The sequence below is a fragment of the Anopheles coluzzii genome, chromosome 2 (genome assembly GCF_943734685.1).
Source record: "Anopheles coluzzii chromosome 2, AcolN3, whole genome shotgun sequence".
In the NCBI taxonomy this organism is placed as follows: Eukaryota; Metazoa; Arthropoda; class Insecta; order Diptera; family Culicidae; genus Anopheles; species Anopheles coluzzii.
The window spans coordinates 32,712,738-32,736,006 of record NC_064670.1 but is presented as its reverse complement, the minus strand read 5'-3'; the positions used below and the strand labels follow the sequence as shown (position 1 = coordinate 32,736,006).

The 23,269-nt window shown below is 45.7% G+C and overlaps 1 protein-coding gene across 2 annotated transcripts in view; it reads left to right on the top strand.

The window, feature by feature from the left end:
- Nucleotides 1–23,269, top strand: part of LOC120947478 (uncharacterized) — a 137,417-nt gene that overhangs the window by 11,150 nt on the left and 102,998 nt on the right. For both annotated transcript variants that reach the window (XM_049607724.1, XM_040362839.2), the window contains exon 2: nucleotides 8,928–9,716. The gene's annotated coding sequence lies outside the window, so the exon portion shown is untranslated. The remainder of the gene's footprint in view (nucleotides 1–8,927; nucleotides 9,717–23,269) is intronic.

Sequence of the window (23,269 nt, the reverse complement as noted above, 5' to 3'; positions counted from 1 at the left end):
AGTTGTGCGATTTTTAGTAGCTGTGGGATCGGATGATCGAGGTGGTGTATGAAGAGGTTTGCGCCACAAATGGTTGTGCGCGGTTATAAGATTAGCCAATGTTCATGATGGTGGCATGCGGATGTTTTCGCTGGGAACCAAAGGCAGACACACTGCTCTGCCTTGTCAAAAAGCTGGAACGTCTATGCCTACCACATTACATTGAGAGTTTGTTAATTGGCTTATTCTTCTTATTCGTGACCTCAAGGACGTTATTTTTCACTTCGGGTCAAATAAGGCTTTTTCCTTACAAAGTCATAAGATGAATAGATAAGTTTTGCAACGTTCCAGACTATTCTTCAATAAAAGCCCAGATGAGATTCGATCGTAAGCAGTCGCCGTGTCATGCGATATGTCAAAACCCTGCCGTTGCTGATGGCTCTATGGAACCACCATCGTTGTACGACGTCTAATTTTGATCACGTTCTCTGTTAGTGTGTTGATACAAATCCATCGTGCTAGAATAGGAAATGATTCAAATAAGGGTATGGCAAATTGCTTACTTTATATTTTTTCTCTTTGACGCATTCCTTAGTCATGATGATTTCTTTCCCATTTATTTCATTCTTCCAACTGCATTCCAGCACATAGGTGGCAGTCTTTGAAATGTATTCCCTCCTTTCCCTTGTTTTTATTTTAAACCTCAGTAGTAAGTAGGTCAGTACTGATTTCTCATTCATAGCACGGCTAGTGCTGGTGTTGTATTTCGCTTTGCAAGATGTGTCGATCTGTGTATACGGTTATATCCATTTACATCCTGGGGCAAAGAAATCTTGGCCGAGAATGACTCCCTTACCAATTCCATAGGAAGGAGTTTATGAATGGTTCAAGCGGATGAATATTGAAACATCATTTGGCATTCGTGGTCGCCCCAGCACGAATGTGGGACGATGGCACTGTTGCACAATGTGGGGGAAGTGGCACAACGCACAACCGAACTGGCCACCAACAGAACAAACTCTCGGCACTGGCGCCAGCGCATCTTGGAGCTGACTCAATCTTCGATCAGCCTCTCATCTTCAAACGTTTCAACGATCGTCGTTGGTATATTTTTGGCGCACTCGCGCTGTCTCGTCTGGTGTGTGTTGTTTCTGTGCCGGCCATATTCTACCAGGCAGGTTCGAGGCTGAAGTAAACAACTGCTCCTTCGGTTTGACATTGCGTCAAAAATGATGTCATCCCGGTGAGACGCGATTGTCGCGTGGCAACGATTGGTAATCGTACCGCTTGGCCGTGGGTGAACGTGGCGTAGCGTTGGACCTGCGTTCGTACTGCGTCATCTTGAGCCGCACTGCCGTATGTGTAATACGAATCGTTCTGTGGGTGCGGTCGGAAGTGGTGTTTGATGCTTCCACCCTTACATCGAACACGAGCGTTTGCCGGATCGACCATACCATCATCCACCGTCATGGTTCTGCCGGAAGCGTGTTTGAATAGTAATTTGTACAGTTTGTCGCAAAACATGGAATGTGTGGGTCGGAAAGTTTGAACGTTTTAGCGACGCCGGCCTGAACGCTAGACGTCGTTTATGATGTGCTCGTTTTGATGTGTTGTAGCGCCGTGGGATGTAGATTTCTTTAAGGTTGCAGATTAGGGACAGCCGTATGCCGGGCGTATGATTACTATGCGGCACTAAGCAAGTGCAGGAGAAAAAAAGAAACCTCAAATTCCAAGTCCTTGTGCGCCCTCTCCACGCTAGAACGTGCCATTACCTTGGGTGCATATTTTTATAAGCGGAATCACACCATCGTGGTGGTTGGTGCAGGGAAATGAAACTACTACAGCGAACATGCAGGGCACTGGAAGGCAAAGATTATTTTACGTGCACAAAAAGATGGCAATTTTCCGGTCCTGCCGGTTCGAGACGGTCACCGACCTGTTTGCGGTCAGCGGTCAAACCATTTTCACCCCACTCGACCTGCCGCCGCCGGGTTGGAGTGTTTGGTAACACCTCCAGTAGTTTATGCTGGCTGGAAAGATGCGATGGAAATTAGAAGAAGGCAAAACAAAAACACAGCAAAACCACACTTGCCCTGTGAGTCAAGCACTGTTTCCACTGTTCCCAAACACTGTTTCTGCAAATTATTTCTTGCAAATTCTAGTAACTTGTTTGGATTCTCAGCAGCACGGAACGTACCAGTGCACGAAACTGTAATATCAACCATGAATGTGGTCGCCGGTGGTGTACACTGACCGTTGGAAAATGAAACCGTGAAAAACTTGAGCCAGGATTTTACTACTGCCGTTGGTTGTCTGGTTGGTTTGCATGCCAGTGAGCAGGAAACTGAGTGGAAAGTTTTAGTGAACCTTTTTTCTGTTTTATCCGGCACTGGCTTCCCGTTCCGTGCGACTAATGAGATTTTGCTTCGGCCGGTCCTTTGTACATAATCTTTTTAATCATCAGCTAGTGGATCATGTTTTCTGTTAGTTTGCCCATTGTTTTCTTCGTTAATGTAATGGGGTTTTTTTTCTGGAGCAGGTTGTTTGTGGATCTCATTACAGTGCACTGTAAATGAGGATGTCTTTGGAGATTTTGTTTTGTTGATGTTTTGAAAGTTATAATTATTACACAACAACAACAACAGCAAATGCCATCCAATGCAAATAATGGCAATGCCATGGGGAACATTTGTGGATTTTCATTGTCCAACCAAGACGTTATCCAAAGTCGCCGGATGAAGCAGTGACCAATTTTTATCTCTAGGACAAATTCTTATAAATTCTGAAAGTCCGGCGATTGAAGAGATCATGGAGTATTCCACGGAAGGTGTAGTGGTGCTTATATTCGTTAGATATCTTTTTGCCTAGAGGGAGTAAAGAACCTGCTTTAGTAGATGTTGCTTATCAACTTGAGAGTAAATCATGAACTTATGAAGTACAAGATGAGCCATTATGTCTCTAGCGTATAACGATCGCCTTCAAGAACTTTGGTGAATTCTTGTAATGTTTGTTAAATCCAGATCTCTTCTCTTCAGATCAAATCTAATCTACATAGAATTGGTGTTACCAGCAAAGCGCATAGTAGTACATCATACAAAATTTACTCCAACAATTATAACACACCGTAACTGCTAATGGTATCACTAAAGATGTTAATGGACTAAGAAAACATAGCACAGTAGCAGAAAGAAACATTCTGGTGTGTGTGTGTGTGTTGTGTGGCGATGTCCCTCTGGGTAGAAGTGCGAGATGAAATTCGATGAACCACTAACAGCTTCCTCCTGCGCGTCGTAATGCTAATGGAGTAAAGTTGTTGTGCGAGAAAGGCTTCCATGCGGCGGGTGGAAATTTATCCACCCACAAATAACGCGTCAATTAGCACTAACGACATTCGATAAAGTGCTCATTTGTGGCGTTGAGTTCGTCTTCGCCCCCGGTTAACGTTTACAGTACGAACCCAAAGTCCTTTGCCCACCGGGTGTACGGTAATATCTAGTAGCAAAAATTGTGCTATTTGTTGCTTCACAAACCATTAACCGTTAATCTACACACACACCTACTGGCTTGCGAGTTTCGTTCAAAAGCCATCCTATAGCATTAGCCCAACCAGTGCCAAGCATTTCACCACCGAAATTGTCACATCCTTCCAAGTGGCCAACAACAGCCGAAGATACTAGAATGCAGTTGAACCAATACTTCAAAAGCTCACTAGGGTGTGTATATACCGCATATAGCTCGTTCGTACGCTTGACTTATTCTTGACAGTGCCTCAGCGCTCCAAAATGGTTATGGCTTGTCGTGTGTTAAAGCCTTCCGCTAATGGGCGAAGGCGTTCGACAGTCGGTCGTAGGCTTTCGTTTTCCGCCGCTGGCAAGGTATTTATGCTCGACGGGATGAAAACAATCGGGCAGCAGTATTAGGAAAAACAGCTTCATCAGCTTAACAGGGCTTATGTTTTACGGCCGTGTTCGTGGCACTGGCCATACTGCTACGGACCGGGAGGGGCTGCTATTTTGGGCCCGACAGCTAACACCCGTGCGAACAATCACGTTAGCGCTTTTGAAGCTTCACCGGCGGCGTCTTCGTACTTCTGGCATGAGCATCAGAACTGTTTCTAGATCTTTTACATTTTTTGCTCCCCTTCATCCACTCCCCTTCTTGTGTGGCATCTGCACCATGCGAGAGGAAGCGAAGGAAGGCTCGCAGTGAAAGGCTTCGATGTAATTTTACGCTCGATTGATTTTGTTTGTGCCGGTACAGAAGACAGTTTGCGTAGAATATTAAATTCCAGCTCGACGTGTGTCCACCCCGCCCGGGCTGGTAGATGATTTGGGAGCCAAAAAAAAACGGTGTGTCTGGGTGGGGGTGTGTCTCATAAAAGGACCCTAATGTTCAAAAAGTGGCTCAAAGTTCAATAAGAACAGTCGGTACTTCGATCAACCCTGCGCGGGTAAGGTTTGGCGTGCTTCAAGCAGAACTGGTCCTAGTTTTGTTGTTGTTTTAAATTGCATTCTTCATGTTCAATGTTGAAAAACTGATCCGCTGGTATGTTTTAGTACTTGGCTTCAACCAAATTGCGAACTACTGAAAACACAACCAGTGTTAGAATTTACAGTGTCTGCCCGTGTGTGTGTCTTCTCTGGGTTCTGGAAAGCTCAGACCGAGGCAGCAAAAAGCTCCCGATGCGCAGCACAAAGCAGTCTCGGTGAAAGGAGCAGCAGCAGTCGGGCTGGCTGGAAGAAGAAATGGCCAACTTAACTAGCGCCCTCAATGGTATTACATAGAATTACCGCTGGTTTAAGTGAGGTCTTGCGGAGCAAATGCTCACCCCAAAAGATTCTCCCGTGACACCGTGATGCAAAACAGAGAGGCCAGTAAAGCCCATGATACAGCGACAAACGAAAGCAAAGCAAAAAAAAAAACTGTCCCGAGATGGTAAACCCCACACCGGTCGACAAAAGAACGTAAAACGAGCCGGAAAATACAGCCGAAAAACCGATCCCTTTGATGTTTGTGTTGCCTTTTTTTTGCGCACTGCCGGAGTTTTCTTTCGCCGTCGTGCCTTCACGGTTGGCCCTAGTCGAGCATTCCGACCAGCGCCCGGGCGGGTGGGTAACCTTGACTCTATGAACTGTTTGTGTGTGTGTGTGCTTGTGTTTGAAAATGTTATTTCGCAATTAGCATCCAGGTGGAATGGCATTTTTCGTATTTTTACAAGTTTGTTGGCGCGTGGCTTCAGGTAAATGGTGGAAGTGTCCCGGGTGGAAGATGAAATGGAAGAGCTGCTGGGTGGATTTTTGGGCTATTTTTCCCCACGCTATATTGCTACTGCTGAGCCTGTGGGGTGGGTATGTTTGGCTATTTTTTGCCGAGCGCTCACCACCGCGCGACGGGCAGGTCTGCTGCTGTTGACAAATGCCATTTATTTCAAACCGTAAGGTGACAAGTTTTACGATCAACTCGGTCGGTCGTAGGATTTGTTGACTACCCCGATTTACGACCATCCAAAAAAAGCGATCGTTATCTCAGGCAGGCCATTAATTTATATCTATTTTATTTCGTTGGCTTCGCAATAAAGCATAGGGCAGGTTGGGTGGTGTTTTTAAATGTTTGTACTACTTTTTTTGTTACAGCGAGCTTTTTTAGTTTAGAGATTATTAGAATGGAAATGTAAAATGAAGCTTCTGTTCTGTCCTGTTGCAAAAGTTGTAGCACAAAGGCAGCCCAATTTTTGCACGAGATGAACGAGACACGGGACCCACAACTTGATGCTAATCAAATAACGCTGAAACAATTTCAAGACAGAAAGGCGAAGTTGATCCTCATCTTACAGCCGAAAGCGTACACTTGTTCTGTTGTCATCCCTTCCGCCCACCGGTGTGCCTCTTTCTCCTTAGATCTTTCTTTCGTTCGCTCTCTCTCTGCGATTCATGCTTTGGTCCAGTTCTTACACGGTGAAAGCCCCACGGAAAGAAAAATCAAACAAATAACAACAGTGTGTATATCAAATTAAACTTTCACCATCAAACAAACGCCCCCCAAAATCCCTGCCCCGCACTGCTGCACAAGATTCTGCGTTCCGTGGTTCTTTCTTTTCGCATCCCTACAACCAGGCTAGTAGCAGCTCGCTGTCCAAGACGGTCGGATGGAAGGTACGGGGGTTGTACTCCCAAAGGTTGGATAACAAAATAGAAACAAATCTTGCTGGAAAGAGGCAACACTCGTACAACAAAAAAATAGGAAGATAATAAACCAAGTGGCGCTCTGGCGAAGTCTCGTCCGTAATGTTTTCGGACAAATATTCGATTACCGCCGTCAACGCCGACACCTTACCTTCATCATCTTTGCATCAGCGGCTCCCACACCTCCCTTGTCCGAATGTGTGGGCTGAGTGCTGCCCCGAAGTGATGCAAAAGTTTTCCCGCCGACACTGAAAAGTAATAATGGTACAACGGTGAAGCAGCACACAAAAAGAAATGCTTATGCTCTCTACGTTTCTTTTCTTTCGAACCATTGTTCTTCGTGCTACTGCTCTATGGGTCGATGGAATCATGCATCTTTGCTTGTAGTGTAGCATAATAAATGACAGTTGAAATCATTATTCCAGAAGTATTTTTACACTTTTTTGACACCCTTGTGATTCATCCTTTTAATGTTATTTTTGTCTGTTCTTGTCTTATCTTTCCAGCACACAATCAGCGTTGCACATCTATAGCATGTTGTAAGCTTGGCCGCTGATCAAATGATACGAAAAATGCACCACGATAGCGAAAAGGACTCACCGTATCAGTTAGACTATCAGTTCCTTCAGCACTCATCGCCCCCTGTACTTCCACTGATTTCTTGCACGATGATTGCTATCGAATGTTTGCCAGTGTTTGATAAGCGTGTTGAAAAACGTGTGACGCAAAAGTGCAGCTTTCTGAACCTGAACACATCGAATCAACGAAGCACCATCCAATTGGTGGTGTGGGAATACTTTTTATCGAACGCGTTTCACAATTCCCAGTGGGTGGAATCAAAATAACTCATCAAACAAAAAAAATCTGACCACCATTTGTGAACGAACAGCTTGCACCGAACGCGGCAATAGTTGTCGGAGGAAATGTCTTCCGGAAGATCTGCTCCCTACCCCAAAAAAAAAGGACACAAATGTGAAAATGAAAGCATTTCAAGTGGTTTCAACAATACCGGCGCGCCGACAAAAGAGTAAAACAATGGGGGGAACCCGTCGAAAAGTTCACCCCAAAGTAGTAGCAAGAACGATTTGCTTCGAAAGTGTGTTATGATTGGCGGTGTGATGTTTGCACGGCTGGCCGGCCGGGTTCCATTTTTTTGTGATGCTGGAGGGATGCAATTTTTATTCACGATAAACTTGCTCCCTTCGCATCCCTTCTCAAAAAAATCATCCCGCATACTGGCCAACCGAAAACTAGCAAACGGACATGCTGAAAGCTGAACGAGAAGCTACGAAAACACACACACACACACGTACAAAGAAGTGAGGAAATCTGGCGCACGAAAACAATGGGAAACGCTCAATGAAAAATTTTCATGCAATTGTCACAGTTTGAGCTTAAAAAAGAAAGAAATGGTTGCAGTATGATTTTTTTTGTCTGCAGCCAAGCTATCAACGTTTTACGTCATAGGGTTGGAATTCTATCGTCTGTCCGTTCTGTTGTGGTCTTTTTCTTTTTGTGTCCCTACCAAGGCCTCCGCGCGCACCCCTTTGCACAATCCCATAGCATTCCCATTTAGTTCGCATTTTCACGTTATCTTTCCTGCTGCTGCTGCTGCTGCTGGTGAGAAATATTATCATCATAAATACTGCCACATACTGCAAGTGTTACCGTTTGTATATATGTGTGTGTGTGTGTGGGAGGTTAGGTGATGAATAATTCTCGACATTGTTTGCTGCAAACAAAAACGTAAACTTTGTTGCTTTTTTTACGTTTTCTACAGGCCATACTACTCACACATTTGCACGTCGTTTATTTCTTTCTGAGTTTCTGTACCCGCCGTGGGGGCTGTAAGCTTGTCCACTCTAGGGGGTGGCATTACGGGATTTCTGAGTGCATTGCTAAAATAATATATTTCAAACTGCAGCTTTCACGCTTCGCTACGGTGTCCGTTGGTTTGCCGTTTTATTCGTTATGCGAAAACGAAAACAAACAAACGTTAAATGTATTGCCATTTCAATGTATTTCCATTCGGCAGCTGAAGCATCACCGCAGTACATGAAAGAGAAAAGAAATGTGGTAGCATCGGTCGTATCGGTGTGAGTGCATAAATTACTTGTGTGCAGTATTTGTGTTTTTTTTGCAACACTGCAACATAATGCAACATAATATCATTTTAATTGCTGATTATCCGCGGTTATTGGTTTTCAGCTTTGATTCTCCTTTCTCTTTTCAGCCACTTGCCTTATCATTCCGAAACATTTTGCACAAACATTAACATAAAACAGAGGTCAAAATTGAACATTTCTCATTGTTAAAGAATAAATTTGATTCAATTAGAGCTTGTGACAATACATTTGAGAACCAATTTTCACATGAACTTTCTCAAATCTGACTTTGCGCACAATGGAGGTTGTAAATGGATGAATGTTGATTAAAAAATGCTAAAAAATAGTTTGTAGAAATCTTCTATTTGGCGTAACGTCCTACGCGTACAAGCCGGACTATATAGGGCTTTCAAGGCTTATGTCAGTACCACGCTCCCGGATAGTCAGTCCTTGCTGAGGAAGGACGCTACATTCTAGGCTTGAACCAATGATGCGATATGGATTTGCATAAAAGGCCTCTTCCTATATCCTTTGATTGCCACTGTTATTATATTTATTCATTTGTTATTTAATTCTTTTGTTTTTCTTGAGGTTTCCAGCTTTACCTGCTTTCCCATATGTGCATCGTGGTATAATTTATATTTGTTTTGCTTATTTGCAGGCACAAGTGTCTCTCCGTGACGTAAACTTAGAAGCTCCTCAACGAGTTCTTGAGCGTGTGTGCATGTGTGTGTGTTAAAAAATATTTTAAATCTGCGCGCAAAAGCTCAGCTCGTGGGCAATAAGTGCAAGCGGTGACAAGTGTGGGTGCAACAGTGAAAGAGTTAAAAAAGCGAAAAAAAGCTCATGATTTTAAATAATATCTCCCCCCGGTGCAGTGAACGTACGTGTCTGTGTATGTGAAATGCCTGCTAGTGTGTGTGTTTGATAAAAGTGCAGTGCATTACGTAAAGCGACCGGCAGGGGGCGGGAGGTTCCGGCCACGGTTCTCACGGTGGAACACCTCTTAGTGCGGGTGGGTGGGTGTTTGTGTGCAATAAAGTTTTCGCTGGCGGGAATTAATTCACTGTCCATCACCGGGGCACGGCGCTTCTATTGCGGCCAGTGAACGTGCGTATACGTGTGTGTGTCTGTGTGTGTTGATGAAAATATAATGCAGTTCTTATTGCCCGGCCGGTGCGGGCGCAGTGTTGTCACTTGGGTACGGGAACAGCGCGACGCTATCGAAGCAACAGGAAACCACCGCCAACAGGTGCAGCAGCCCCAATCGGCTTCGGTCCTGCTGCGGTAAGCCCATTCCCGCGGTAGCAGAAACCACGGTTGTCACTAGCCCCGCAGTCACCCACACACAACAACACAACCCGTTCAGTGGCCAGGGGTTGCGCCATACACAAACGCCATACACAAGTCGGAGGAAACTAGCCAGCCGGCGCGATTTCAAACACAAAAGGTAGGTGATTGTTTGTCTGCTTACTGCTGGAAAAGTGCTGTAAAAAGGTGTTGAAGCGGTTTAGGTATTGTCACCGTAGCTGCGACGTGGGGAGGGACGAGAGCCGTTTCGATTAAAGGTGTCGTCACTGGCGCTCACACCAACGCGGGGGAAATGATTTTTTTTTTTGGATGCTGCAACACCGAGATTTAAGATTTGGTGCAGCATTTTTCCCACAGCCACAAACCACACAGCACAACAATGGCGCTATTTTCAATTTGCCTTTCTTAAGCTGGGCCACTGTTTTTCATTTCTTATCCCTACTAACCTAATTTGAGATTTATTGGAGGGCCCTGTGATAGAGGGTAGTGGGAGGCTTGGGGAATGATCGTAACACTGTTGATGTAATAATTATCAAATCGCATCCAGAGGCTTGAATTGTTTGCCTTTCTCTCTCTCTCTCTCGTAACCAGTCTCGACGCAAATGTCCCACAGCCACAGCGGGTGAAGGAAAATGTCTTTAGGCCTATTTTGGGTAAATAGAAACATTTGTCAATCCTACGGGGAATAATTTGGCTTCAGTCGGGCTCATCCACACACACGCACACATATTCACACGAGCGCCTACTAACAAAAAAGGTCACCAATAACGATCATCACGTTTGCTCAATCTAATCTGTTTCGCTCGTAAAACTGTCATCGAAACAAAGGACGAGCGCGGGGTGGGACAAATGCAAGGAACGTGCAGGAATTCTCTCCCCTCCACACCTTCCTCCTCTCACATCACCATTTAGAGACATCATCATTTTCTTTCCCTTTTCTCATTTGTCAACCGGGGGAGCACGAGGGGGCGGGGGTCCTTTTACGTTTGCGGGCATTTGTTTTGGAACGAACGAGCGGCCGACTAATAAATGGGATCATGTGTTAGAGAGCACCTCGATAGGAAATATATGTTGGTTAGAGGCAATAGATTTTCCCTTTCGAGCCGTCGTCTCGAACCGCGCCGCTTGCACGAGGCGTGCAGTTTAGTACCTTTGAGGGAAGTAGAAACAGCTTACGGTTGGGATTTTATGGTGCAGCAGCGTTTAAGTGCTATTAGGGCTTTCGAGGGAAATAGGAAAATAGATTATTTTACGTTTTAGCATTTTTTCCTTCCGTGCTCATCACATGGATTACGTTTGAAATATGAAAAGTTTGAACCCGTATCCAATATTAGGAAAGGAAATCACGTCACACAATCGAAATGCATTTACTGCTGCATTTTAAATTGAAACCGAAAAGGAAACTGTTCCTACGCGCACACCGTGAGCACAAGCTGATAAATCATGTCACGATGCCGCCATACCTGGTTGCGATGGAGCAGCCGATCGTTCACACACCGGGGGCTGTTCGGTAAACGTTGCTGAAGGGGTGCGGCCCAGGGAGGTCGTCGTCTAGCCCATTAGTTCTATGCCATCTGATTGGCACGAAAGAAAGAACGAGCACATCACGAGAGGGGTACGATTGTGGTGCTGCACGGTTCCCCCCGACCCATTCTCGGACACGGGAACACAATCGGGTCACGTTGGAAAACTCCTGGTCGTCCTGGTGGGACTGGGTGTAGTACATAAAACAAACTAACTACCGATAAAACTCCGTCCGTGGGTGTCGCCTGCAGTCACCGTGGTGGTACACACATCTCGGAAAAAACAGACCGACAAAAAGGAACAAAAAGGGTTGGCACGCTTCGGTGGCGGTTAAATGTCACCGACGGAAGGTAATCAATAAAGCATCTTTTTTCTCGACTTTCGGTCGGCCAACCGACCTTTCCATGGGGTACCACGGGCGCTGATGTGTTGTTGCCGGATCAGCACTCCCCCAGCACTCTGCTCTGCACGGTTCGTCTCGCTCGTTTCGTCGATCGCAACATTGGCGGACGGGTGGCAAAAAAAAAACATCACCCATTTTCCCACGAGCTGAAAACGATTGCAGGTTTGGGTTGGATGGAGAACCGCAAACGATTGGGATGGGCTGGGTTGGGCTTACCTCACGTCGTGTGCTGAAGGTGCCAACAAGTACATCGACCAAATCCTGGCGGGAATTCGCTCGAGGTTTTTGTGCGGTGCAACGGGCCCCAGCTGTGGTCAAATATGAATCACGAACATGCAGTGTTCGGTGCTGGCCTCCCTCTTTGCTATGAAGTGGTGTGTGGTTTTGCAATTGACGAGGACGAAAATGAACTTCGAATGAACATTGGGAAGCGGGGGTTGTTGGGGGTTTCGCGATGGCGCCGCGGTTTGGAACGAAGTGTTGCGGGCAGAACCAGCGTGTTACTTTGTTCGTTCCGTGTCGTGACTGTTTTGTGGTGGGGGAGGGTCGATATTTGGGGAGTCACAGTCACGTAAGCGGGAAGAATTAGTAAAGATGCAGCGAGATAGGCACTACGTGATTGTTTTCATTCTACGTTTTGCTGGAGGCAAACGTTCTTGTGCTGATAGGTGAAATAATATGAAACGGCAAGATCGTGACGGGTAATCCCCGTTTTGAGGAAATTGTTTTACAATTAAATACTGATTGGTTTGGGTGGCATCAATTACTAAAACGTTGTTTGTATTAGAATTGCCCTGCTTGATAACCTTTGACAAAGGCCTGTAGGAACACGGTTCACAATTTTTAGTTGAAACATGGTCATAGATTTTGCAAGAATGTAATATTACCGATTAGAGTAGTGCCTTGGAAGCTTATAGTCAACAAAATGAGAGTAATGACAATTTTTTAGAGGGTTGAATATTAGCGCAATATTGACTATAGGGAATACTTAACTTACTGCACTGGAACACATAAAGCCTGTAGCTAATCCTGTGGGATTCAACTCACTCACTCTTTGCGCTGACTATTGACTTACTCTTTTGGGATCTTCCAGCCTTCCAGCGACCTACTGCTAGTGATGGGTAAAGTACGCAAAATCCGGGGATGACTTCGATCCGCCTCCGAAAGCTTTGAAATCGACTCCGGATGGTCTGTTTGGAATCGTCCTTAGTCGTCCGGTGTAGGAATTGGAATCGTCCGGAGTTGGAGTCGAAGTTAGAGTCATCCGGATTGTAAGTAATTTGGAGTAGGAGTCGTCCGGAGTCGAAGTTTAACGATGAAAATACGACTTCAACTTTGAGACCAGAGGACTTTGACTCCGGACGACTCCGATTCCGGACTACTCAGACTCGGGACAACTTCGACTCTGCATGGAACTAGTAGTTCAGATTTTAGGTCTCACTAATAGGTCAAACTGTAGGATTCTACCCACTCTTTCGTCATGCCGACTAACGTTTCGTTCTTTAGGCATTTTAGTGACTCACTTTCCGATATAGTGAATTTCCAGTAAATTGTGAAAAAGTGAATCATAAACAAGTGAAGAGTAAATAACGTAAAGATTCATATAAACTGTGTTGAGTCCAGACATTCATTTGCTGGATTCTCACTCACACACTGACTCTCAATAAGAGCACATATCTTTAATGAGAATGTAAACAATTGAATCAAAATAATTTTCTTATTCAGATTTTGACCCATCATCATGAACATGTGAAAATGACGCTTCTAATAACGTTTAACACTAAGAGTGCAATCGAAAAAGAAAGAGAGATGGTGAACTTCAACTTCCTCTTCAAATACCTTTCATTGGAAAGAATAACTATTCCAACGATACTAAGTCTGAGATTGGTATCGCACGTACGCAAAACATCAATAAGAGAAAAGCAACAGGAAGTATAAATCTCTATAAAAAAAATATTGTAACCATTTCCTATTAGGCGGAAAAAATAGGGCCGGCCGCTCAGCGCTCAGCCTTCGCTTCTGTCGGGGTTGGCTTGGGAAAGATGATGACGCAGAGATATTGGTGTACATATTTATGAGGATCGAATGTTTTGGATCGCTAACTTCGGCGTAAGGCCTGCTACTGATAGTAGTATTCACAAAAAAAAAGATCTTACTCTCCCGCCTACATATACATAATGTTTGCGTCCGAAGCAAAACACCTTTAGGCCCCCGCGGCATTCGTGGGTACTGGGAACGACGGCACCGGTGGACAGTGGATTGGCAAGGAAAATGCTGCACAAGTTGCTGCGGGAATTGACTTTGATTTTCTCTTTGGTTTGCGTTGCCCTCCGTGTGTCTACCGCGTGTCCTTCCGCCAGGTCCATCCTTCGAAATGGCGATTTTTCCAGCCAGACGTACTCTAGTGGTGGCTCGGAGGAAGGAGTACGGGGAGCAGTGAATCTTAATGTCGGTCTGCGGTTTTTATTATTCATTTTTTTGTGAGACTGTATTTTTTTTTTGCTTTGTACACCCACCGTTCCTCCGGTTGGTTCATCAACGGTGTTGGTAAATGTCGGTGTGTTCGCTCGCCTCTAGCACTTGGAACCGGTCGCAACATGAACGCGGGTCGTATTGCGTATGTTTATGCGTACTTTATTTTAGGGCCAAAAATTCTAACGAACTCTACCCCGACTCCGGGTGCCGATGGTGGTACACAGTCAATCATCGATCTGACGGTTATAACCGGGAGCGTGAGGGAGTACCGGTGTTTTCTTTTTTTCCTTTCCTCACAAGCGCTTCGCTGTGTCGTGTCGGTTGGGTGGGTGGGTCGAGCGAAACGATTGATTTTTAGCCCAGCTATATTGGGGTTGGGCGGCACTCTCCAGCACTGCCTGGCTGCTACTAGAAAAGGGCAGCACCGATCATGTGCGGGGCGTATTGATTCATTTGAATACGATTTGCATCGCAATGAGACGGTTGGGCGAACGAAGTAGAAGAAGAAGAAGAAGCAAAATAAAACAGTTTCTAACAGACGGAACGAATCGACCGCCGATCCTTGACTGCGTACCATAGGCGGGACAGCTTCGACTGGAACGCTTCGAAATTGTCAGTAGATGGACGGTTGGTTCACCGTATGACGAGATGATTCAATATGCTGACTTTTTTTTGTACGACGCTGCCAGCTGAGTTGAGCGGCCATCAAGTAATGAAGTTTGCTTCCGATTGCTGTCCGTTAATGTAATTACATTAAGCTTAAGGGCTCGGTGTACCGACGGTATGCACCATTCCCCAAGAGTTTGAGTTCTCTTGTAGTTTTGTTTGTTTTTCTCTCTTCTCCAACAGCAGCAGCCTGGGCTGGGCAGCAAAGTGTGCAAACGGTGTATGTATTATTCTTCAAGATGGAGCATACATTAAGCTTGCTGGAGATTAATAAGAATAATAATAATTTCATACTGGCGTGTTCTTCTCGCCTAAAAGACAAGATGTCGTGCTCTGTACCAAACCGAAGCTGTGTTCGATTTAATTAATTTTTCGTGCACCACCACACTCATGGCACGATTGGTAAGCCCCCTCGGGGGGGATTTATGAACAAATGCGCTTTCATTAACTTTAAAGCTTTGAAAGGGCCAGCAAGCACACAGCAAAGGCGTGCAGATACACCGAAACCCTCCCCGTTGGTTGTGGAGCAGATGAACCGATAAGTAAAACGCATATCCCGGACCACAATCGGATCGGTTGGGTAAGCTTTCGATAAAATTATTCATACGGCACACACTCACACAATCTTCTCTCCAAAGCCTTTTTTGGTCTCCCGGTATTGGTCGTCTTCGTGCTGGGTCTTACGTTTGGCTTCAGTTTTGTAAACCCTTTTTTCCTGTTTCTGTTTTCGTGATGGAGTGTGTGTGTGTAGATGGGTGTTTCTTCTGTTATTGCTAAGACCAAAATTGATGGTACGGTCGCTTGGTACCGGGAGCTTCATTATATCGGCTGTGTACGGTCGGTTAACCGACGACGGGTCTGGGTTTGTCAGCGGCGACGGGACGCGTTGCAGTCAATGAGTGTCCGAAGAACGTGACGAACATGCCGAATGTGCTCCTTGCTATCCGGACATGGAAGGGCAACCAGTGGGCATACGATCGAAGGGGCATGAAGCAATTGGACAGATCGGTGACTGACGCACTGAGGGTACAGGGAAAGTACGGCGACACTTGGTGGAATTGGAATTATGAACTTGCTGCTCCGGCTCCAGTGGAAGTGGGAGAGCTATGCGTGCCGCCAAGTTGTTGGGAGCTTTTCTCCCCCTAACCGGTATAACCCACGGCCACGTCCGTACCGCACCGTACGCGTACGCATCGCCACGTGGAATTGTGTGTAGTGAAAACAGATCGATTCGATCATTATGGTTATGGTCGCCCTAGCACACGAACGCCCCGAGGCTTGTCTGCGGTCGAGAGGTATACAAGTCGTCGACCTTGCGGTCGCCCGTTCGTCTCTGGGGTTCGGCAGACATAATCGAGCGGTTCATTCTTCTGTGCTAGCTTTCCTGTTCTGCCGAAACTTTCTGAAGCCGACCGCGACATGCATTGGAACCCTCGGTTTATCCCTTTAGAAAAGTACGAGTATGCTCAAGATCATGCTTCGGAGTTCAGGATCAGTTGATTGGAACGATGAAGTGATGTGGCTGTGGGGTTGGGCTGTTTCCCATCCCATCTTCTGTTCGACAGCGGTAACCCTTTTTTAATCCTCAAAACCACTATCCAAAGTTAAGCGAACATGTTCGCAGGTGCTCGACAAGCGACGCAGTTTATGCTAGCGATAAGAGAGTGTGATTTTGCATCATAAAGCACGAACAAGGAACGCACACTGTGGCAGCGCAGCGGTTTGGTTGTGTGAGATTCCTCGGTTTCACTGTTTTCTTGCTGCTTTGGTCATGCATGAAGACATTCCGATGACTTCGGTTCGACAAACCCCCTTCTTGTGTTTGTGTGTGTGTATTCACACTGCTAATGTTGGCACTAATGTTGGCGCGTACATCGAAACGCTTGGGCAGCGTTAATAAGTCATCCTCTTTTACTTAAGGCCCGTGTAATGCCGCTCATGGTACGGCGATCGAACCCGATGGGGAAGGGCATCGATGTGGAAAAGTAAATGCACCTTACCTTCTTTGCTCGATTGCTTGGAGAAATGGTCGAAAGTATGTTTGGTGTTTGAAATGCTCGCGGTTGCGCACGTGTGTGTTAATGCCAACGGTCGAACTTCAATCAATGTTTACTGGTGGGGACACGGGGATACTTTCGAGCCGGTCGGATTGTGATTAGCGCTATCATAATGTTTAATGGAATGATTCGTTTCGTTTAACATTCATGGCAGGTCGTTAAATGGAGAGGGTACACCAGGACAGTTTACTTTAATAATGAAAATTTGTCAGATTGCAGCGCTTAAAATTAAGAGAAATTGTGAGGCATAATTAGTGAAATGATGATGATGATAAATTTAATATTTGATTGGAAAGTTGTTTACTAGGTTTTACTAAATATTTGCCTTATTTCTGTTACTCAAAACCTTTGAACATGTTAATGTAGGTGATGATATAATCTTCTTCTTCTTCTTTGGCACAAAAACCGCTGTCGGTCAAGGCCTGCATGTACCCACTTAGTGAAGTGAGCTTGGCTTTCAGTGACTTATTGTTACCATAGCAGGATAGTCAGTCCTACGTATGGGGACACGGTCTATTCGGGACTTGAACCCATGACGGGCATGTTGTTACGTCGTACGAGTTGACGACTGTACCACCAGACCGGCCAATATAATACCCACCAGACCAGACCGGGTGATATAATACATAATAATATTTTGCTTGTTTTGCTGCTTCCCCGAGTATCACTTGTGTACTATAAATCACTTGTGTACTAGTGATGGGAAAAATGAAGTTTTCGTCGGAATAGAATCCGGCTAGTTCCGAAGTTTTCTGGAATTTATTCCGGATAGTAGGTCTGGATTCACTTTCCGGAATCGGCTCCAGAATCATAATCTGTACCGGAATCGAAATCGGCTCCGGAATTGGAATTGGCTTCAAACTCAGAATTGGGTTCAAAATCGAAATCGGGTTCAGCATCTCCATAAAAAGCGACGTTCGGATCCAATGATGCTACGTATTGATAGTCGCAAAGAATCAAACTTTACTTGTAAACGATCCATTCTCATGGAGATTCCCGGACTGATTTCGCTTCTGAAACTCTTTATTTCAATTGAAACTCTGAATCTTCTGAAACTTATTCCGAAGCTAATTCCAATTCTGGAGTCAATGTTGATTCTGTTACCGGAAAAAAATGCGATTCCCAGGTCCATTCCGATTCCGGAGCCGATTCTGATTCAGGTATCTATTCCGATTTCAATTCCGAAATCGTCTCCGGAGTCAACTCCGGAATCGGCTCCGGAATCAAAATCGATTCCAGCATCGGAATCAGCTCCGGAATTGATTCCGAACACGGAATCGGAATCGGGTAGGTCCGATTCCGAGCTCCCACCACTATTGTATACAGCAAGCGCCGCTATAAAATATTATTTACGACATTGCGTGTCGCTGGTTTTGAGTTAATTGAATCAGGTGTCAACATCGTTAAAAATTCAATCGTTGTTCAGTATCGCTTATTCCACGTTCGAACATTTATCGCGCAACATCCGCTTAGTAAAAGAAAACAAACAATAAACCACTGTAAACGCGAGTGAGTACTGCACCAACATCTCGGGGTAGCGTCGATGGTCAGAGCCATGCTGTGAACGTGGCTCGTCGTCTCGTTAAGGCAGGCCCCGGAAACGGCGAAAGTGATCGTGCTCTACTCCAAAAGGTCCGGAGCCCGGAGTCGTGCAAAACCGGAAACAGAATTCGCCAAACCAATCGACAGCCATCACCGGTGTTTGTGTGTGTCTTTTCCCCTTTTACCAAGACTCCGTGGGGTTGTGTCCAACCGTCCCCCTCCCACCCCACAAGGTGGATGCGTTTGAAGCGTGATTGATTAAAATTCATTGCGTGCAGAACGCCATTTCCCTTGCCCCATGGGGTATTTTGAACAATTTTATGGAATGTCATCAACTCCGAGTGTGTGTCTGTGTGTGTTTCGATATGTTTTCAATCCGTACATCTCTGCCCGTTCATCCTGTTTGGATTCCATTTGGAATGCAAGAGGATGGTGGACACCTTTTTTCCACCCATATTTGGGCCGCCGTGCATGGGGGAAAGTCGCTGCCGGCCGAACCAATCCCAATTTGGGCGGACCTTTTTTTCATTTACTGGGACTTGGGACGAAAAATGCTATGATAGCAGTTTTAAATCGATCCGCGTGATACATGTACCGGGTGTAATCGGAGGGTGGTTGTGTTGGGTGCCAGCGATCTATCGTTGCACATTTATTTCGCATTCGATTGGTCGGGATGGTCCCGCTTTCGGAAATGTACTTCGGGCCATACTTCCGATTCGACACTGTCACCGGTCCTTTTTAATCAACTTTCCCGTTCCGTCCAGTGTGGTGTACGTATGTGTGCACCTCGGCAAACCCCGGAATTGCTTTATTGGTTGGACTTTTTTCGCTCTTCCTTCTCGTGTTAAATCCCATTTACACGCCTCATACCATGTTCTAGTTTGCTGCCAGATGCTTGCACAGCGTGGATTTAGACTGAAAAAACAACAGCACGTAAACACGTTTCGAGGTTTTCAAATTGTACCCGATACATTACGCTGCCACAGGGTTGCCCGAAACGAACCATATCCCTCACCGTCTTCCCGGTCGCTCACAACAACCGTAGAACGTGAAACAGTTCAGTGATTGATTGGATAAAATTGAAAGTTTTCCACCCATTTCCGTAGTTCGTTGCGGGGTTGATGTTTGAAGCCTTCTTTTTTGTGCTGCTTCTATTTCGAGGATGACCGCTCGTTAGATGTGCCTGTGTGTGTGTTTTTTTACTTTTCCACACCACGAACACGTATCCATAAACTTTTTGATTGAACCATTTTGGGGCAGTCTATTTTCGAATTTGGTTCCACTACGCTTCTGTGTTTTGGTACGGATTCTGCTTCTGTGCCGAAAAATTGGCCGCAAGTCAGGCGAAGCAATCGTGCCCCCCCATCGGGCTTGTTAGTAATTTAGTTGTTAACTTCTACTGCCGGTATTTTCGATTGATGTTGTTATCGTGCTGTTGAATGTTTTGCACGGTAACCATTTGTTGCGATCCTCCCAAAAAAAAATACGCGCTGTAATGCTGCAATGTTGTTGTTGTTGTTGTACTTTTGTTTCGGAAGTAGATTGTTGTAGTCATTAAATTGATTGATTTGGCTCTGCCGGTATCGTTTTAAAAGATAAAAGCGCTCGTTGAAATAAATAGCTTTAAAGCGCACGTTAAACCCTTAACTTCATCTGCATTGTAAATAGCAGATGTGTTTGACGAACAGTAAACCATCACCATTTCCATCAGCATTCAATCAACAGTCGTTGTCCTTGGGCCCAGCATTCCAGCATCACCCGGATGGGAAGGAAAAAAAACATGAATAAAAATTAAATTAAACGGGAGAGCCCGCCTCACGGCCTTAATTTGTTTGCACTCAACATAATCCTGAAGTGATGGTGTTGCCTCGAATGTGTTGTAAAATATGGTACTCGAAACAAACACACACACACATACATCCCGCAACTCGTGTGCCACTCAAGCCGTGTTAAGCCCTTCGCCGGCCCACCAAACCGGAAGCTGGTGCGCGTGGCCAAATCATCGAAACACATGCAAACTTTTGAGCGAAAGAACAGTGCGAACCAAAACAAAAAAAGTAAAAGTATCCCTCACTCCGCAACGGAATCGGTGGGGGGGGGAGGCCATCCTCTTGTGCGTTTGCTTCGCAAATGCTCCATAAAGCATAAAGCCCCGAGAGCCCGGTTGTTTCGGCGGTCGGCTGGCGCGCTTGGCTCCGCCAAAGCCCCGGCAATGAGTTTGTAATTAAATTTTAATCTGATTTAATCACGCTGTTGCATAATTTAAGACCCATCGTTTAGGTGATCGCGCCAACGTAAAGCGCCAACGGGTGCGTTTGCAACGTTGGTGTATGCACTTGTACGTGTGTGTATGTGTGTGTGTGTGTGTGATTATGTTTGTGCATAAGCAAGGGCGTTCTCTTTGGCGGTGGTAACATTCAAGCCCTTCCCGACGCAGGACCGCTTGGGTACGGGTTGGTGAAAGAGCGGCTTTGGAAGAAGCTGGAGTCGATGACGACGGCGCAACCCCAGACAACAGAACGATAAAGTTGTGCGTTTGTTTTGCGCCACACGACGATGAACGTGTTTTAATATTGGCAGCGTGTGCCGGAACAATATGCACGTTTATGATGCTTTATTCGTTGACAGGTTGGTGGCGCGAGAAAAGCGGCAATCAGCTGATGCCGAAGAGGAAGAAGAAACACGGAAAAGTACGGCTTAGATATGAGGAAAAAAAACAACAATAAATTCATCAGCGAAAGTGGTCGCCCTGTGAAGCGAAGGGATAGGCCTGGTTGCAGCATATTATAGCATCAGCGTCAACCGATTATATGCTGCCTGGTGTGTATTGTGCGAAAGCGTCGTAAATGAAACGTAACCAGCCAAACTCCCGTCAAGTGACAAGACGCCCAGGGGAATTTATTGAATGACGCAAACGCCAGGTTTTCAGATTTATGGAGCACAAGCTGGAGTCTCTTTTCTGGAGGTGGCAATGACCAAGGAATGGATTTCATAAATCATTTTTCTGTTTGATGATTATAATTTCAAGAAGTTGTGACATACTTTATTCTGCATTTGCATTGTCTTCTTACAGCACAATAAACAATCCATGCTGACAATTCCTAGATACGGTCGTGAAAACGTAAAAGCACACCCATACCTGGCCCAAACCTGACAAGTTCCGCAGTTGGCGCAAAACAAAAAGCCGACACAAACACAATCGGGCGCCATCCACCGGTGTGTTACGCAATGCACCGCTAATTTAGCCGTCGTTTTCGCTGTCGCCATCGTCGGTCGTTTAGCAAAATGGCCCACTTTTGTGCCCGCGCTCGTCTTCGGCGCAGAAGATGGGCCGATTAGTTCGTGAACGCTATTGCGCCGTAGTCGGGCGAGGAGGGACACCCGCGGTGCGGTGCGGTTCACGCAGTGGAAACTGAAAGTTTTGAATAAATTACCGACGATTGCATCTTTGCAGAGAGACGACGGAACGCAGGCGTGCACCACGGACAAACAGAGACAGCCGCCTGGCCAGAGTGCAGCGTGCCATAGCGCAAAACCGTGTATGCTTTGAGGCGGTTGGTTGGTTTCTTCTTTGTCTACAACGTTTGTGCTCTGCTGAAGGTTAGAGGCTGAAGATTCGGGCGGTTTTTTGGTGTGTCGTTAGCAAGCTCATGCTTTCGACAGACGATAGATGTATGATTTATCACTTTTTGTTGAAATTTAGTAACATGTGATCTAAGTGTAAATAATGGTTATTGGCCACACTTAAGACATGTGCAATTTTCTCTTTTATATTGCGAATTAAGTTGGAGACAACAGTACGTTTCAATATCTTGGAGATTGGTGATAACAGGAATAACTCTACACGACTGCTTTAATCAAGTTTTGTAGAATCATTTTGGTTTCATATGATTGCTTCATCTTAGAATTGGATAATCTGTTAAACAGTCTCTGAATATGGGAAATTCCAGTTTCGTGTTACATTATGATTTATTGGATTCAAATATCGCTTGCTAATTGCTCAATCTGTTTTGTTTTTCACATCCTGTCGGGTAGAACGTGCTTACCGAGCATGTCTATGCCGCGCAGTGGTGAAGTTCTGCATAGATCTCAAGACGAACATTACGCTGCAGCATCTGGAGGTTTCGGTTTAACATCTTCAAACTCAGCTTGTCGGGTTCACCTTCAACCTTACCACCCTGTCGTCAATTACGATCATTTTCACTCGAGCCATACTTGGCCATGTTCTCGATGCATCCGTGAGCGAGAAACTTCCTCTGTCCGTTGAAGAAGCCGCTCCGACGCCATAGAGGCGTCCTCGTGTGTCTTTTTGGCACACGCGCCACTTCTTCGCCGAGCTGGCGCCGACCGAGAGCCGACACAACATTGCCACGCTCGGCCTGCTGTGCATAAAAAGTGAAATGCGTTGATGCAGGCACGTGATGCACGACCGACATTGCGCCTACGGTGTCTCTGTTGCTCTGAAAGCTCACTTGCAAGAAGAATGTACCGGCAAGCTTCTTCGCATACAAGGGGGAGTTGGTGCTGCGGTGCACAATCATCGACATCTGGTGCTCACTGCCGTCCCGACTGCACTCTGAGGGCCAATGCAATGATTTCGCTTATTGCGTGTGTCTGTGTGTGTGGAGGCTCTTCTTGTGAAGCCGTGCACTGGTCGCGGGCTCTGCTGCTGCACCAAGTTTTACCATTATGGGGAAGGTAGTACAAGCCCAATAAATGTGTTGATTTGGCAGTTCGGGCCCGGCACGTACAGTCGCGCTCGTTCGGTTCGAAGCAAATGAGCGAATTGCAACAGTGTAATTAATATTGCATCCAAAGCTTTAAAAGGCAGTTGGGTGTTGTTTCTCAAAAAAAAAAAAAACCCCTGGGAGAGTGGATCGAGCTTAAAGGAGATGTTTAAAAATGCCCTTCACAGGTTGGCTGCTGCACCCTGGACCAGATTGCACAACGACACTGCAACATCGCCTTTTGCCCTTTTTAATTCCATGCCACATGGCTTCGGAAAAAAGGGGAATTGCTTTGCCC